General features: G+C 41.5%; 1 long non-coding RNA gene across 1 annotated transcript; it reads left to right on the top strand.

Moving 5' to 3' along the window:
* The first annotated feature begins 15,276 nt into the window (after positions 1-15,276).
* Positions 15,277-17,001, top strand: LOC123130972 (uncharacterized). The gene is made up of 3 exons (XR_006464041.1): positions 15,277-15,672; positions 16,322-16,431; positions 16,712-17,001. It is a non-coding gene; the product is annotated as an uncharacterized lncRNA (long non-coding RNA).
* Positions 17,002-17,534: the final 533 nt, after the last annotated feature.

The following is a 17,534-nucleotide window of genomic DNA, read 5'->3' as shown; positions in this document are numbered from 1 at the left end:
CGACGGCCGCCTGGCGCCCACGTGGACGGGCCTTTAGTCGCGGTTCTTCTGGCCAACCGCGACTAAAGGCCGCCGCAGGTTTAGGGTTTTAGCCCCCCCCCAAACCTGCTTTCTGTTTAATTTGTATTGTTTTATTTCTTTTGTGCTTCGCCCACGTGGACGGGCCTTTAGTCGCGGTTCTTAAGCAACCGCGACTAAAGGGGGGGGGGCCTTTAGTCGCGCCTGTTTGGTCGCGGTTGCGCAACCGCGACCAAAGGCCCTTTTTCCACCAGTGCGACTTCGTTCCATTGATAGTGAGTGTTCTATTGCTTTAGTTCTCTGCAAAACGGAAGTTGGTAGTCATGTCTGAAACCTTGGTTTATTAAGCAAATCTGCAAAACCTGACTATTTTTCGCAAAACCTGACTATTCTGTTTGGCCACATTTATCTTTAGTATTCAGAACGCACCATCTTCTGAACTTGCATATTTAGTACGTAGTATGTATCAGCAGTCCACACATTAATTAACATGGAAAGCTTTCTCAGAATGGACTAGACATCTCTAATGGAAGTTGCGAATCGAGTCTGACACTTCGGTTTGTTAAGAAAATCTGCAATACCTGCCTATTGTAATTGTACCGTTTATCTTCAGTTTTTCTTCTTCTCCTAGGGACAATGTTGATGCCATCAAAGCCAAATACATCATCGAGGCTGCTAACCACCCAACAGACCCCGAGGCCGACGAGGCAAGAACACCAACATTTTGCCACAAAACTAAGCTGCATTTGTTGACACATTTCACACATTGACTTATAGTAGAGAAATGTACATGTTCATGGTGCAGAGAAGGGCGTGCTGGTCCTAGCGGACATCATGGCCAACTCCGGCGGAGTGATGGTGAGGTACTTCGAGTGGGTGCAGAACATCCAGGTGTTCATGTGGGACGAGGAGAAGGTGAATCGGGAGCTCAAGACGTACATGACCCGAGCCTCAAACATAGTTCTGATTATTTAGGCAATGTATGTCGCCGTATAAAATGGACAGTAATTATGTATAGTATATCTTCGAAAACCAGAATTGACTCAATTTGGAAGAATGCCTACTTTATATGAATTTCTTGCCCGCTTTGCACGCGTTGCTACAAGTGCATTATCATGCCTCAGCCATAATCATTCTGCACAAATATGGAAAGAAGTGTGGCCCCTATTTTAGTCATCTCTGTCATGTTCGCGTGCACAACCTATTTTGCCAATGAGCAAGTTTAGCATCCGTTTGTTCTTTGATGATCTTATGCTGCTTGCCTGGTTCTCATTGTTGTGCTAGTTGTCTAGTTAGTAAGCAGAACTCTGTTAGAGTAAAGCTAGATGGGACGTCTGTTTCCGTATTGTTACCCAATAGACTTAGACCTAGATTTATTAGTTGTAAATTTAATAGCTCCATGTATCGCGTTAGTTTCGATGCAAAACACAAGCTACAATGTACCAACTCTTGTCTGACATGTCTATGTCAGTAAAAAATGGTACATGGTGTCAAATTGTTGTTTCACTGGATTACTAGGAGGGGCATTCTTCCTCGGGCGTCCACGTTTACGCTTTGGGGCACCGGATGTCTCTGGTTTGTTTGTAACATCAGGGTTGATGACAATCGTGACGTCGTCGTCTGCACCTTTCCGTTCCTATGGAATGCTGGCTTCGTACTCGTCCTTCTGTAGAGGAAATAGTGGTGCGTTACATTCAATCATGAAGGGTAGGAACTACATGACATGAAATGCTAGTTGTGTAGAACTTACCGTTATAGGATTCTTGTATGATTTTTTCCGAAGCTTGTTGCAATCCGAATGCACCAAGCTTGAACATATTTTCCAGCTGAAAATATGTATTTTTGCCTGAATTAGATAGCGACACATAGGTTGGGATAGCGGTGAAGCATAGGTAGTGCATGATTGCAAATGTAATTTAGTGTTAGGCAGACCTGTGTGAAATCATCGGTAATTTTATCTCCGTCCCATGTCAACATGTATTTGAGTGTGTACACCCCGCAGGAATAACTGTGATGTAAAGTTGAAGTTAAGTATTTTAGTGTACGCCCCGCAAGAATAGTCTTGGTCCAACTCCTTGTTTTGCACCACGGGTTTTGCACTAGGTGTTCCAGTAGAAGTCCGTGCTTTCCATGCGTCAAACCCAGGAGTTGATGGGAACTTGCCATTGCCTGGATCTTAATTCCTGTAACATGAAATGCATAGATGAAAACATAGGAAGTCATGGGTAAAATTGATGTTGTAGTATCCGCTTACCTGGAGTTCCTTTTTGAGGTCTCCAACTTCGTCCTCCAGCTTGGACAACCTAGGTTGAGTAGCAATTTTACCCCTTCATATAAATAATAGTAGAATGACAACTAGTGTTGTAGCACTTACTTGGAGCAAAGCTAGATTTCCTTGTAGATTCACTTGATCAATATAGTTTAAAGTATTGATGGATGTCAACAAATGGTTCAGTGTAAAACATCCCCAGTTAAAATTGGGAATTCTTGCGACGTCTTGTACAAGGACGAAATATTTGGTGTCGACGTAATCCTGTACCGTGGGTGCTAATATAGTGCCAATAGCATATAAAACAAAGCGCCTGATGAAATGATCATCTGGAGTTTTGGAGGCTTTAATTTTCTTATCAAGGCCACTCAGCTTAAGTCTTCCGTCTGTTTGATAAGCGCTTAACAGGTTTACAGCTCTTCCTATATATTTGGAAGGTCCATTAATTCATACACATCTGTTGGAGTTATAGGAATGTCCTTACCAGCAATGTGAATACTCTGCTTTTTGCTGATGTAGCTCTTGGCTAGTAGCACCAACATATAACGCCGGAGAGACACTGACTTCATCTGTGTTAGCCCTCCAAGACCAGTTTTAGTGCAGATGGCCTCTTAGTGCAGAACTATAGGAAGAGCTAGTCATTCCTGGAAAATATGCACAAAGATAGACTGGATCAATTTTCTCTACTTTCGTTTATGTGAATATAATACGTGGTACGTACTGAATGATTCTGCCATTTGATATTTGTATAGAGTTTTGGATTATGTTGACCTCACTGTTGACTAACAGGTGTAAGATCAGGCGTTCTCACCATGAAGAGGATGAGTGGATGAAGAGGAAGCAGTACCGTCGTATCACACAGGCCGGGTGGTGTGGTTGCCGGCGGCTCCGTTCCAACATAATCATGTAGGAGCACGATGCTGTGGACGGAGCAAAATTCAGAGAAAATCCCATAAGATCTCATGATGGGTTCATGCGCGGAAATAGGCGGAATCCATTATTTCATTTTAAATCATCTCATCTGTTGCCTTAGTTCTAACTCATGACAAGAGCGGGCATTCTCACCTTAAATCCAACGTGTGGACTAACGTCGTGTTCCGCAGGTCAGATGGGCGGTCGCCGGCGGCTCCGTTCCCATGGGTGACGACGGCGGCTCCGATACAGCCGGTGAACAGGGCGACGACGTTTGATGGGACTGGCCTTGGAGGAGAAGGTCGCGTGTGGGACGGCGTCCGGAATATGAGTGGGGAATCGGCATTCGAGCCGGCTAGGCCAGTTGGATCGGAGGCTGTTGTAGATAATGGGGGAGCTGGGAGTGGATTTTGGGAGGGCCGATAGATACGCGTGTGATAAATGTTAATCCATCTACGAGCCAAAAATTGGATGGCACGTATGTTTATTTTGGCACGTATGTTTCTTTTTTCTTTAAGTATTTTTTAAAGTATCTGCCACGTCTGTTTCTGGCCTGCGTGCGGGCTTAAGCGATCTCTTTGGCTCTTCACGTTTAGTACTACAGGTCCTTCGAATATACATCACTAACACCACAAGTCATCTGATACTACCAGTGCCACTTTTGAACCCTGGACCCCTTTTAGCACAAAAAGTCATCCGGAAATGCTAACACCACGAGCCGTCCCCAACGAGTAAGACCGATTCTCATGACAACACTTGGCTATCACCAGTATGTGTATCTCGAACCAAAAACTATGTTCACATGGTGGCCAGTTGGGCTGTCCCACCAATAGCACTTCAAGTACTCCTCGTCTGGACCCCGACTACCGGTTGTTATCGGTGATTCGGACTTGGACTACGTAATGCTGAGTCCGAACGAGTAAGGCCGATAGTTGTGGGCCATCCACTACAAGTAGTACTATGACCATGGCTCTTCACGTCTAGTACTACGGGTCCTATGGATACATCACTAACACCACGAGTCATCTGATACTACCAGTATCACTGTTGATCCCTGGATCCCTTTTAGCGCAAAGGGTCATCCGGAGATGCTAACACCACGAGCCATCCCCAATGAGTAAGACCGATTCTCATGACAATAGTTGGCTATCACCAGTATGTGTATCCCAAACCAAAAACCATGTTCACATGGTGGCCAGCTGGGCGGTCCCACCAATAGCACTTCAAGTACTCCTCGTTTGGACCCCGACTGCCGGTAGTTAACGGTGATTCGGACTTGGACTACCATTAATGCTAAGTCTGAACGAGTAAGGCCGGTAGTTGTGGGCCATCCACTACAAGTAGTACTACGACCATGGCCCTTCACGTCTAGTACTACGGGTCCTTCGGATATACATCACTAACACCACGAGTCATCTGATACTACCAGTACCACTGTTGATCCCTAGACCCCTAATAACACAAAGGGTCATCCGAAAATGCTAACACCACGAGCCTTCCCCAGTGAGTAAGACCGATTCTCATGACAACACTTGGCTATCACCAGTATGTGTATCCCGAACCAAAAACTATGTTCACATGGTGGCCAACTGGGCGGTCCCACCAATAGCACTTCAAGTACTCCTCGTCTGGACCCCGACTACCGTTTGTTATCGGTGATTCAGACTTGGACTACGTAATGCTTAGTCCGAACGAGTAAGGCCGATAGTTGCGGGCCATCCACTACAAGTAGTACTATGGCCATGGCTCTTCACGTCTAGTACTACGGGTCCTCCGGATACATCACTAACACCACGAGTCATTTGATACTAACAGTACCACTGTTGATCCCTGGACCCCTTTTAGCACAAAGGGTCATCCGGAGATGCTAACACCACGAGCCATCCCCAATGAGTAAGATCGATTCTCATGAAAACAGTTGGCTATCACCAGTATGTGTATCCCGAACCAAAAACTATGTTCACATGGTGGCCAGCTGGGCGGTCCCACCAATAGCACTTCAAGTACTCCTCATCTGGACCCCGACTATCGGTAGTTAACGGTGATTCGGACATGGACTACCATTATTGCTGAGTCCGAACAAGTAAGGCCGGTAGTTGTGGGCCATCCACTACAAGTAGTACTACGACCATGGCTCTTCACGTCTAGTACTACGGGTCCTCCGGATACATCACTAACACCACGAGTCGTCTGATACTACCAGTACCACTGTTTGATCCCTGGATCCCTTTTAGCACAAAGGGTCATCCGGAAATTCTAACATCACGAGCCGTCCCCAACGAGTAAGGCCGATTCTCATGACAACACTTGGCTATCACCAGTATGTGTATCCCGAACCAAAAACTATGTTCACATGGTTGCCAGCTGGGCGGTCCCACCAATAGCACTTCAAGTACTCCTCGTCATGAAATGTTGCATGCTTTAGAAGGGCTAAAGAAATGTCATTTGTACATTGTCAAGAATTGTGCATTCTCAGATGATGCACAATTCTCATATGATAGCGACGATGACATGTATGAATAGGTTGGTTATATTGCCAAGTTCCTACTTATTATACAAAAAATGGCCACATCATTTGCATGTTGATCTAAATACCTTTCGTATGCTTTTGGACAGGACATGTCTGAGGAAGACATATATTCGTGTGGGTACATGGATATCGGCGAGAGGAACATGGGCGAATATGGGTCATCGCCCAAAAGGAAGAAACTTGCAGATAACAATCCGAAGAAGGCATTGCTTTTCGGCAGCAGTGACGAGCCTCTTTTGTAGGCTTTTGGTTTTTCTACAATTTCAAGCTTTAGAGCTGAATTATTATCCCAAGTAGTGTTCATATTATTTCCGAACCAACAATCGCTTCATTCAAGTGACAATTGTGAGACTATGTTTACAATAATAGGCTTTCAACTCTGAGTTGTTGCTCAATCTTTAGATGAAAGGTTCCTTTGATGCCCGCATACTAAATTCTGGCTTTTACTATTTTGTATTGCATATGCTGCACCAGTCCAAACCAGTGTTATCTCACTCAACAGTCCATGCCACTGGTTGGTGATTTCTGATGCATGTTAAAATGATTTGCATCATTCAGAACTAGTAAGAATGATTAGCAACATGAGCTGAGCATCAGTCAAAAACAGCAAGAATGATTAATTAATCGATCAGTTTTACTAAATTCTTATACTTTTTTTAACTCTTCAGCATCTTCGTAATGTCAATTAATCCACCGTTTTACTTAGAATCTCACCACATTATGGATTGATGCAATTTTTCACAGGCACATTTCATGAAACAAGCAAAGAATATTACCTACCCTTCTCTGATTTGTTGTAAAAGAACTCTGAATTATAGGAGGGGGCTAATAGCGGCACACAAGCAGACACACACATGCATGTGTTCAATTACAACAACCGGAGAAATGACTACATACTCATGAAAGCCAAGAACTCATCGAACATCATCTTCAACCTCCCACATACTCATTAAATCTATGATGTTTTTTGTACAGACAAGCACACCCTGCCTACCATCAGTCTTCTCTGCCTTGGCTGTTCAGTAATCTGACTATGCTAATTTGTCATGGAAAATTCAGTTTGCTGCCACATTGCATGGCAATTGAATGTACAGCAATTGAGCAATTTGACTATGCGGTTGACAGTAATGGTACGCATTGGAAGTGGCTGTGGCAGGAGTGCTCTGCATAGAGCTGACCATATGTGTGTGCGTGAGTTTCGTTCTTCATCCTGGGCAACTCCAACATATGTTCAGCATTTCATTGATAATATATTTTGTCCCAAAACTGGACAGCCTGATAAGGTCTGAACAAAGAAAGTGTATACCATATTTTGAATTGATTAAATTTAGTGAACATAGCTTAACAAAATCTGAATATAACTGAACATAGTCTAGACATTTCAGAGCGTTGTACTGAATTCAGTTGGACATAGTCTGGAATGCAGCAAATAATTTTGTCGACGGGATACTAAATGTGAAAATGAATCACACAAACAATTTAAAAATCACCTAGAATCTGCAGGTGCAGAACCATGCAAACTAAATCATGCTGCAACTTTGGACTCAAGTTAAAATTTCAGAATCTACTATGGATCAAGGATTCCCAGATGCACTACGTAAGGTGGCCGGCTGCGCAAATACAGAGGGGAGGGAAAGGTCTTTGCTCGCCGGCGTTGATGGGCGTCGCCGGCTGCTTGACGGAGGGAGGCACTGCAGGGGGGGTGGGGGTAGGGGGCAAGGGAGACTTCGGCTGGCTAGCGTGCCGCAGCGGATCCCCGGAACCCTGGTGGCAGGAGCAGATCGAAACCAGGGAGGCGGGCCGCTGGTGCTTGCCCTCGATCGGGGCCGCCGCGGGATCTCTCGATCGGAACGGCGAAAAGGGGGGCGGCGGCTATGCGACGAGAAACACAACGATGTGCGTGGGGGACGGGGGGCTAATCCTCCTGCAGAACGGATGGGAGGAACTTTTTTACCATTCTACCCTTTTGACCAAAAAATAATTCTTTAACTAATTTCCCAGATCTAACGGTCAGTAAAAATTGGAGGTAGAGTTACATGAAATTACGAGTTGTAACTCGCCAATCACCCTAAAAGAGCTCTTTAAATGGACTAAAACATATAAATGTATGTAGACATATTTTAGAGTATAGATTCACTCATTTTAATTCGTATGTAGTCATTTGTTGAAATCTATAAAAAGACAAATATTTGAAAACGGAGGGAGTACTTGAGTATGATGCGCTAATGCTTTGGATGTTTTTATCTTCCAAAAAGGAAGATACAAGAAAATTTGACTGCGCCAAGCAACACACCAAAAACGCCTGCCTCAAATCAAAGGCTCACCTCCATGGTTCTTCACGGCTGCCACCAAATTTGTTTGTGCATTTCTTCATCCCATTTCACATGATGGCTTCCCTCAAAAAAAGAATCAGATGATGGCCATCAGCCCATCACATTCTCCTTGACTCTTTTCCTGCTCCGGCCATGTGATCCTACTTATTATTGCCGAAAAATGAAAGCCTGGTTGATTCATGCATGTGGCCACTGTAGACAGCGACCCCTAACCAGCTGGATCATCGTACCTGTCGAAACATAAGGTCTACCAGACACATCATTCCAATGCATCTGTTGCACTTGTCATGTTCCCATTCTGTGGAAAAAGTAATCGTTGTCTTGTCGGTTTAAATATTATTGATCATTCGACCACTGTTGCACTGCGCACAGTACACTATTATTGCGAGATGATACATGGTCACATGGTTTGTGGTTTCCTGGACCCCATCTACAAGGCTGGAAGGTGCAGCTTTTTTCTTAAGCAAAGAGCTTTGCCTTTTCATTAGGAAGGTAGCCGGGGTAAAAAATAAGTTATGTATTTTTTTTCTCGAATATGCATGAGTGTGCATATCATATCTAACATATAAAGAGCGCTAGACTACCCGCCCTTCTACCGCATCCGCGCGCGGTAAGCCTCAGGGACCGAACGATCTTTTTACTGTTTCTCTGTTTTGGCTGCTGGCACCAGGTCAACCGTTGGTTTATTTTCACGTCAATAGTTGCTTCAGGAGTGGCTGATGAGTGAGGCTGGCTATGTGTGAGGTCAAAGAAACAAATTGGGTTTCATCCTGTTCCGGGTACGGGAAGTATACAACCCTAGGCGAGCAGCGGTAAAAGGAAAAGCAACGCAGCATCCAGTCCTCATTCGCTCCCTCCTCTCTTTCCCACGCCACCGATTCTCTTTCATGTCGCCTCCTCCTCTCCACCCTCTCGCTCGCCGCCGCCGCCGCCATGGCCTCCCCCGCCGCTCATCTCCACCTTCTCCGACGCGCTCTCTTGCTGGCCGTCGCATCTCCTCGGCCCATGGATTTCGGCGCAACGCATCTGGGCCACCACCTCTCCTCTTTTCCTCCTAGATTTCGATCTGCAGCGTGAGAGATAGAGGCGGCCACAAGCGCCGGCGCCGGCACGGGATGATAGATACGCCACCTCTCCTCATCTCGTCCTATATTTGGGTGGTCGAGCCAACGGGGATGAGGGGAGAACCAGTCGGAGCAGGCGCAATAATGGCGAACGCGAGCAGCCACAACAGGCGGTAGTGCTGGCGAATCGGTTGTCCATGGTGCTTCAGCCATGAAAGATGCAGAAGAAAAAATCATGTAAGTTCCTCTAATTTTCTTCCACAATTTTTTCCATGGGTATATATAAATACCGCACAAAAGTTAATTTCTTTACTTCTCGACCGCTTCTAATTTTGGGGAAAAGAGAGGGATTTGAGAGAAATAGGCAACATGAAGAGCTTTGTTTTGTCTCTTTGCATTTTTGACCGCATCTAATTTTTGAGAAAAGAGAGAGGAATTTGAGAGAGATAGACAATCTGAAGGGATGTTGTGGCTACATCATCCTTCTTGTAGTCACAAGGGATACTTTTTGTGGTATGATTTCTTTGCAGGTTGATAAAAGCACATCCACCCACCAGGTTCAGGTTGCTTTTCTTATGAAGATTTGTGTTTCTCTCTTGTTCTGAGGTTCTTCAGTTTTACTTTGTAGGTTGATAAAAGCACACACACTCACCAGGTTCAGGTTGCTGTGAGTGTAGCCATCATGGCTATCCCAGGAGCAGGTTCAGCTTCTGTACATCCATTTTTTCGGCTACTTTGCATCTTTCAGATCTTCAATTACATATGATGTTAGTTCACTTCTTCCATGCAATGGACTGCTACTTCTTCTCAGATGTGTTGGTTTCTGCAGGTCCATTGGTTGCTTCATTTTCAGCTATATGATAGCTCGGGGCATGCTCACCAGTTGTTCCGTCAAAATGACAAAACCGACTGAACTTTATCTCTTATATGTGTTACTAAATACTAGAGGTGATTATTTTCTTTCTACCGATTACAGTTTTATAAGCATTATGCTTTTTGAGACTTTGAGGTCCGAACTAATTCGTCTACGATGCTGCAGCCGAACTTCAATGCTTCTATATAGATATAATTAGTATTTCTAACAATTTGCATCTCCAAAGCTGCAACCTATGCTAAAAGTAGTTCTTATAGCCATAGTAGGTGATACATCATTAGAACTAATGTGTGACACTTATTTTGCAACAGCAACATCCAAGTTTTTCAACATTTTACAATCTTACTAATGTGTGCTGCCAAGTTTCTCTATTTTAGATGGTTCTGTCTTTTTACTTCTGAAAATGGGTGTGTGTTCTGTTTAGCTGACTATAATTCGTTGTTGTAGTCGAAGATGTTCCCAGGCTAGCATCTTGTTTAGAATTCTACAATTCACATCAATGCTGAATTTTTTTTCTACTAAATTTGCATTTTATTTCCAATATTGCGTCTCATTGCACTTTGAAGATACACCGGACTATCAGTGGCGATTTAATTCCGCTTATTTCTTAGCTACAATATTCCATAGAAAAAACATGGACTTGTTTGTTGTATATTTTGCTCTTTGCCTGTCATTTTTGATTAATAGATGAGCTATCACTCATTGTTCCATGACTATCTGGACCACTTCAATTGCTAATTACACCATGACTCATGAATATGATTTATTTCTTGGTCTGACATATCCCCTTCTTCTGTGCTTCATATTTCTTTAGGAGGGACGACATGATGGATGATTTATGTTTGTGGGTGCATGCTGAGGTTGTGATATCCTTACAGATCGTCTTGTTATTCTTATTCTTACTGCTAGATTTCTAAGCTTTGTGGTTCTTATGTCTGTGTTGCAGGTGGGATTTGTGTCCACCGTTGTTCGGATGGAACAGATTGACTGGGTTTTTCGCAGCTTCTCCTTCATAGTCTACACTGGTGAATCTTTTCTCCTCCCTGTTATGTTACTTATGTACACGTTTTCCCCCTTCATTCGTTGAGAGTGAGTGTCGTAGGTAAAAAAATGCCAACTTGTTTTCTTCTTCGGTTTCAGTTATGAAGTAATGAAGAAATAAGAAATGTGTGTTGTGCTATGCCTACAGGAAAGAGTTTCAATTAGTTGTTTCAGTCTTTGCTTGTACCTTTATGGCCAGTAGGCTTAATTCTTTCGACTTATAAGCTCTTCGTTGCTAGGTGCGGAGTTTATAGTTAATTAACTGAAATCAAATATAGAGAGTCGCATGGTCAATTTTTGCTTATTGTAGTTGGTGTGCTATGTTTGGTGTAGTGCATTCTTATCAAGCCATTCTCGTCTAATTGATTCTGTAGTTACATATTGTTTCTTATATGCACTTTTTTCATGTATTTTATTGAGAGAGGTATCCTTTAGAGAACAGAGAGGTAAAAACACCAGATTATTTTATCAATTAGAGACATGGATGATTTTAGTGAGCTTTAGCTGAAGACAGAAAGTATGATATGATGCAATAGAGTAGCATCCACAAATGTAGAACCAAGAACCGTTAGTCTACCTTCATCTTCCTGGGCCAATTATGTATAAAGAGGCCATCTAAGTATCTCCTTGCAAGGTATGCCTGAACCATGATGTTATCAGGATGGAAAAATATGCCATCTATGTATCTCTTTCCATACTATTGAAATTTGAAATAAACCACATATGCCTGATTATGTATAAAGATGCCATATAAATACCAACTTTTATAATGGTTCCAATGCTTGGTTTGCTTTGGCTACTTGCATCAGGGGCGCAAATCAATTTCTAAACCACTCTTACTTGCATAGTTTGAATGCTTTGGTTCACTCTCGCTTTTTGCGCCAGGGCACAACGGGTCATCTATTGTTGTGCATTTTCTTTAGTAACTTGTTTGGTATGCAATTTATGTTCCTGCTTTACATAGCTAAATCAGTATCAAGATTATTGTACTATTGTTTATTCCTTGAAACTTCCGATCTACTAATATGCCTACTTTTGCACAATCCGTTTAATTGAAATTGGTTGTTCATTTGGGGATGAGATGTTCTCTCCTAAATATGTAATTCTCATTTCTGAATGGTAATTTCTGGACCTGTAACTTCTTTGATGCACTACTGCGCTTTTGTCCATAACTAACAATATTGACCACATGCTCTGAGGTTCATAATTCCAAAATTTGAGTGATTAGTGCGCTTTGTATATCCGATGTATCAGGGAACTCTAATATCTGAGTTATATATATGGTTGTCTGGCGGGATTGGTTTTTTCACCTATCTCGCTCCTCAGCTCAAGGTTTTTAAGCTGATACATTTCAACACTCAAGGTGAGCTTCGCCCAATCCTTCTTCCCCTCCCTCTCTCTTTCTGCAACTCTGGAAGCTTGTGCAATGTGCTCTGCTTCCATCTCTTTTTGCATGTACGTGTTTAAAACCATGTACATTTGGTAAAGACCCGTTTGCAGATATGTGGGTTTCCTAAACATGATATTTGCAGATATGAGAAAGAAGAAATAGGACCAAGAAAATTAGTTGCTCATATATTCATGTGTCTTGCGGAGAAGAACCCGAATGGAGAACTTGGTATGCCGAGTAATGTGCAGGTACAGAATTATCATCATAGCAAATAGAATCATCTGAATATTGTTTGGAGGATAACAATTCCTCAAATTGGCTCATTTAATTTAGACCGTACGCCCGGTTATTGTTGTCTTGGTTACTCCATTTGTTCAAACTACAAAATACATATTCTTTTCAGTCATGTATATTCGTACTGGCTTGACTAATTAATGAATTCATCAAATGCCCTTGCTTATGATAGTATCTCTTTGGCATTTTCCTCTGCATGCTTCTTTTCTAGGCTATCTGTCTTTCCATACCCTGCTCTTCTTACTTATTTTATTATTAGTCGAATATAATATCAGATCACCTACCATCATTGTTCTTTATTACAATCTCATAGGAAAGAAGTCTGATTAGTTGGGTATTCTTAGCTAGCATTCAAAATGGGATGTTGCACTGCCATTAAATGAGCATAAATATAATGAGAAGGTGCACACAAAGTGGAGGCTTAGATTAATGCTTTAGAGTTTAGCCTGAATATAGCCAATCAGTATTCTTACTAGGCTGCTGTTTAAGTACCTATGCAACAATATCAGAGGGATGCAGCACCTAAAATATGTAGGGTTTGTAAGCTTGGAGCAAGAGTGCAATGGAAAATGTTTACTGTGTTCCATTGAAACAGGTAAGAAAGTAATTTAGTTTGGGTGGATTGATTAGTTATAAAAAGTAGATGGTCCTTCGCTTGGATCTTTAGGTTTAGTCATTGCTTTTCTACTTCAAACCGACGGATTTATCTTCAGCTAAAAAAAGGACAGCGGGCTTGGTTAGCTTCAAGAAGAAAAATATTTCAAAACCGTGTAGCTATAGAGAAATATTCCATGTCTATTTTCCTGATTTCCAGTCCACTTTATGAAAGCCTGATGTAACTGTTTGCGTAAGTGGTTGTATGATATGTTGAATATGCTGTGTCGGGCTAGACGGATATGTTTGCTTGTCGTTGGAAATATTCACCTGTTGTGTTCTGCATTGACCTGCATTTATATTGGCAGCTCTGTTCTTATTTGTCTCTGTTCTGATAGTTTTAGGTGAAAACAGAGTATTTATAGTTGTGACATGCACTACAGGCTTTTCATAATTATTAATTCTTTAAATGTGACTGTGCCACCGTGCCGACAGATATGTGTGCCTCAGTTTAGTTGATGTGCCTACCGTGTTTCAGGCGTGTTGTTTTTCTTAGATAATCATAAATTGACAGGGTGCTTGCTGGTATTAGTTAAAAACTTAAAATATCTTACATTAGGATGTACTGTGTTGTGCTTTCATGCAATTGTCTTGATTTAGACAGCAACTGAACCAAGTCACTGATTAGTAGAATTAGTCATGAGATAAGGCACAGAAGAGTCGAGAGGGGCAGCCGTCGTATTTACGATGCATGAAAATGGCTCATGATTCCATTCAAGTAATGGATATATAGTACTCCCTCCGTCCTAAAATACTTGTCGGAGAAATGAATAAAAATGGATGTATCTAAAACTAAGATATGTCTAGATACATCCATTCCTTCGACAAGTATTTCCGGACGGAGGGAGTAGTTGCTAATTATATTTATACTGATTGCAAGCATAATTAGCCTATTGTCTATGTAGTTTGCTGATTATACACTCTTTTCGTTCATGTTTCACCCTCCTAAGGCATTTGTTTTGTCTGCCGCAGGTTGCTTTTGTCCTCTCACCTGGTCTTTGGTCTTCGTCTATTGCTCTGCTGGCTTGTCATCTCCTCGGTTGGAGGTTGTTCTTGGTCCTGCCATTTGTTCTTGTTAGAGCTCACTGAAAATATTTGTTCTCACCTATGCTAATGCCTTTCGGTTAAACTAGGAATTATTTCATTGTTGGAAGCTTTCATCTGCATATATGCGTAAGGGGCTGTGTATTTATTTTGTTTCATTCATTTTTTGGTCTATTTATTTTGCACAGAAAACCATTTGTGGTATGCTTTGATGGGTCTTATTTAATACAATATAGACAAAATTGGAAGTAGTAGCAAACCAGCCATGAAAATTTTGAGAGAACTATGCTAACCACAAGCAATGATGTACTCCTGGATTTTTCCATGATATTGTAGCCCACTTCCAAGACTCTATGTACTAATGTTAGCTACTTGCTTCTTTAGCTGCTCTAATTAGGAACCAATTATCTGTGTGGTTTATCGTCTTAAAATTGTTACTATTCACTTAGTGGGGGAGTGTAAGAAGTAGCTGATCTTAGAGAACACTACACACCAGAGCAGGAAGCCGAAGTCAGGAAGGAGAATGCATGTACCCTTGAGGACTGAAGAATGATTTTTAATCTTGCTTTTGTCTACGTTGCTATTCTTGGTTCAGATCCTTACCTTCGGTTCAGTTCCATGTAGTCTTATGGATAGATGGACAAGTTGGTGAAAACTGAAAACTACAGGATGGATTAATTAATCGGTTAATTAATCGCTGTTGCCCCTAATTTTGTTTCAGCTTCATCAACACCTTACATTTGCTTGGTAGAAATTTAAACTGAACACCAACTTCATTTATGTTATACTCGGGTAATGGACTTCTTCAGATATACAATTTCCTCGAGCAAAGTTTACAATGGTTTTGTGCCACTTATGACATGCTTCACAATTTTTTTGTCTTTCCTTGTGGATCGTCCATTTGAACAATATATATCAATGTAAATAACCTTACATTTCCTTCTATTTCAATCGATTTAAGGTACTCATGTATAATGATTACTAATGACCAGCTGCAGCCACCGCCTAATCTAACATTGTTGTAGTCATGGCTTTTGGCATCTGTGTATTCCATTTAGTTACCTTTGCCTAATGCGTCCTGATGAGAGGCATTCTTGTTGCCCTGTACACAGCTTTGCGTTGTATGATTGTTACTATTTCTCCCTGCATTCTCTCCTTTGCATTGTCTGACTATTACATGATTAATAGATGAACAATCCTATATCCGCAATGAAAGGCAAGGGACAAGCTCCTGTGACTAAATACCTAGGTATTTCAATCATCCTTGTGCACTGCTCCTGTAGCCCACTTCCAAGACTCTATGTACTATGAGATGTTTTACCATGCTTACATCAGAGCTCAAAAGTAGATGTCATCAGCAAGTAGGCGATACATGTCAGTCTGATTTAGCATGTTAGAATTGCTCACAACATTTCTTTCGGCATGCCAATGAAAATGGCCCTTCCGGTTCTGAGGTTCATTATGTTTATTGAAGTCCTCACCATCTTTATATTCATTACATATTCTCAATAGCTTATTTCTTAATACCTAAAATGAATACCAGGAGCTCATTCTTACCTCTCCAATTTATCCTTATTTGAGTATTAAGGGCACCTACATTTCTTTGGTTCTGTATGACTGATCAAATTAACACACCTCAATCATAGTAAAATCTGAAAGGAGATGTAAAAGAATCAAAGAAAAGTAGAGATGCACAATATTTTTTGATTTTTAGGGATTGTTCTTGGGTTCAGCTTTTGCTGGCATGTTGTTATTACAGAGTTACCCTATCTCTTTGAATCGTCATATGTACTCCAGCCTCTTATAGATTATGCAACTAGCTAATGGTTGGAACTTTAATACTTAGCTTTATTTACAGGTAGCACAACCTCATGTTAGTTGCCATTTTATTGCTACAGATATGGTTTTGTTCTGATTGTATATGTGATGATTTTATCCATGTGTATGTATGTGGTCTTCAAAGTTGTTGAAAGATTGAAAGCGTAAGCAAGTTCGCCAAATTCCTTCGGTAAGTCATATATTCTTGTGTCTCTTTCCTATGTTTTAGAGGTTTATAGAAGATATGAGGTAGAATATTTCCTTTTCAGTATATCTGAAATTATATGGGAGAGATTACTAGCTCACACATATAGTTCGGTTATTAGCTTTCTAAATAAGTTCAGCCCTAGAGCACATATTTTTGCATCCATTGCTTATTTAATCCATTGGTATCTATTTTCTCCGGTTCATATAGTATGTTTACATTTGACTTGGAATTGTCTGTACTTTTGTTCTGCTTTTGTTTCAAGGTACTTTCAAAGAAATCAATGTCCCATCTGTCTATGGAAAACTCTAAGAAGGCTCGATTGGCACATGAAGCTCTTAAATACTTGAGAGCCTTTTACAACAAGGTCCTATAAGACTACATACATATATTACACCGGTTGTCCCAGCTCATAGTTGGTTGTCATCAGTCCGGTTGGTTGAACAAGGTCCTATAAGACTACATACATATATTGCTACAGATATGGTGTTGCCATTTTATTGCTACAGATATGGTTGTTCTGATTGTATACATACATATAATTCTGCAGTTTGTTCACGCCCGAATAATATTAATGTATACTCTTACAATACATGGCTTGCCTCTCGGCCTTTGCGCCATTGGCGCAACTGGTCATCTAGTAGTATTAAAGAAGGAAAGGTATAGAAAGCCTCCACCAATCAATTACAAGTGTGGTGATTTCTCACACATATGTACAACACCATTCCACCTAGTACACATTAGACTACTCCTTCCTACTAATCCACCTCACTAAACCCGCAAGCACGAAGTCGACGTTTCCTTTCATAAGTCCGGAACGCGCCCAAATCCTTCCTTCCGCCACCTGACCAAGCCGGCTCGTCCTCCTAACACGGCTTGGGAGAAGAAACAACATGTTCTATAGACGTGGGAGAAGAATATATAGAACATATTTCTTTAATCGCAAAATTTGCATATGTTATGCTAATGGGAGAGGCAGCACTTTCTTCATTCGCCCATTCACTCCGAAGAACTGACATTGCATGTCATATTCATATCAGTGTACATTTTTCATGATTCTCAAAGTAATGTCTCTAGGGCAAAGAGTT

Source organism: Triticum aestivum, chromosome 6A, assembly GCF_018294505.1.
Source record: "Triticum aestivum cultivar Chinese Spring chromosome 6A, IWGSC CS RefSeq v2.1, whole genome shotgun sequence".
Classification (NCBI taxonomy): Eukaryota; Viridiplantae; Streptophyta; class Magnoliopsida; order Poales; family Poaceae; genus Triticum; species Triticum aestivum.
Note: the sequence above shows the minus strand (reverse complement) of the source record. Positions and strands in the feature narration are given on the sequence as shown.